The 1891-nt window shown below is 41.1% G+C and overlaps 1 long non-coding RNA gene across 1 annotated transcript in view; it reads left to right on the forward strand.

The window, feature by feature from the left end:
* LOC118735014 overlaps positions 1–1891 on the forward strand; it is a 6841-nt gene that overhangs the window by 4008 nt on the left and 942 nt on the right. The window lies entirely within an intron of this gene.

Genomic DNA, 1891 nt, shown 5'->3' on the forward strand with positions numbered 1-1891 from the left:
CCCTGCTCGAGGCTGTAGCATTAACTGGAGCCACACCTGTCGGTTTTTTTGGAGGGCCGTCCTCCTTTGTGTATTTTTTATTGAATTGAATTGTGCTCATAATTTTGGTCCCACGTGTGCGCAGGTAGGGCTTGATAGAACCGGAGGTCGCCAGGTATCCGGAGCACTCCGTTCGAAACTGGGCTATTTGTTAATCTGGGTCCCCAGCCAGGCTGAACATCAGCACGGGTCGTCTAACACCTTGTTCCAACCCAGAGCTTTTTTAAAGAGGTTTGCTCCTCCATTACCTCCATAGGCCATTTCCATATAACTTAGCTATTGAAGAGCTTAAGCACATAGCACTGATTTCTGATCTTAGCTGGACACCATTCTGACATCGTACAGAACCTAAATTGTTGTGGCCATTTTCAGTTGGCACCCTCGTGGAGGGTTCAGCCGAAGGATTTTCGCCGACCAATGCTTGTAGAAACTACAAGTATAGAATATTTCGCTGATAATATTGTGTTACAAAAAATAATAGAACCTGTAGATAGAAGCTAATCACTAACAACTTGTAGACTTGTTACAATTGCAAACTTTGTATTACAGGCCCCTGGTCTTGAAACCTTCCGTAAGTCGCTTCCTGCCGGCCAGCATTTCAAGCTCTTCGCACTCACGTATTTCGGCCTCTCTTTTCTTATTGCGGCAAATACGTCTCGCTTCCCTCCTCAAATCGCTAAAGCGGTCCCACACAGCGCGTGTTGCGCCCGATCGCAGCGTTGGACTGTAGGCGGCATCTTTTTTCTCTGCAGCTCATCGTACCAGTTATTCTTTCGGGCTCGCTGAATTTTTCGGCGGCGGTAAATGTGGTTCCACTGTTCGAATATGTCGGTTTGTTGAAGAGTGATCTCCGAGAGCAGGTGTGAGAGTCGAGTAGGGAATGGTTCAGACTGAACCGAGAACAGTGTAAAACTGTGCCTGAAGATATAGGCCCAGTAATCGTGAATAAAACAATTCGATGCTGCGGTCTCTTAGAATTTCTTTATTTCTAATAGGGACACGAATTTCGATACGATGTTATATCGATATTTTTCCATTCGATACCGATACTTTTTAATCAATAGTTATCAAACGATATTTTTGGAGTTGAGTACCAGACCCATTGTATCGTATCGAATCGCAAAGACGCATTACAAAGTTAATGTGTCTGACGTCACGTTACAGGACATTACGCTACTAAAATCTCCATTGAAAATTTTTTGCTAATATTGTTTCTAAATTAATTTTTAACGCAAATATAATATGAATTTTATGTCGAATATATTTTTTATTTTGACTTAAGCGCACCCTAGCGGTTCAATTTATTGCAAATCTATGTCGTACTATAACTTACCGCAGGAACAGCCCATATATCTACACTTTGGAATTGAGATGTAAAGCAATATGGTTATATTTTTGGCTTTACAGAGCCCAATATTCAGATTTAATTGTTTGAATTTGGTATTGATTTTGGAAATATCGGGTCTTTTGATCCCGATAATAATGGGTACCCGATATTTTTACAGCGATACTTTGAATATATAATAATATTTTACTATATCGGTTCTTTCGGTGCGATATCGTGTACCTACCTGTTAATCGATTAGTCGAAAGTTATTTCAAAATATAGTCGACTTCACTTAATCGACTAACCGTTTCTTTTCGACCTTTTCAACTAACCGCTCACAAACACCTATTCGAAAATCCGTTGATTTTCGATTTATCGACTAGCTGTTTTCTTTGAGTTATTCTTTCGGGCTCGCTGAATTTTTCGGCGGCGGTAAATGTGGTTCCACTGTTCGAATATGTCGATTTGTTGAAGAGTTCTCTCTGAGAGCAGGTGTGAGAGTCGAGTAGGGAATGCATTGGCTGT

Source organism: Rhagoletis pomonella, unplaced genomic scaffold (genome assembly GCF_013731165.1).
Source record: "Rhagoletis pomonella isolate Grant_MI unplaced genomic scaffold, Rhpom_1.0 Rhpom_scaffold_00003, whole genome shotgun sequence".
Lineage (NCBI taxonomy): Eukaryota > Metazoa > Arthropoda > Insecta > Diptera > Tephritidae > Rhagoletis > Rhagoletis pomonella.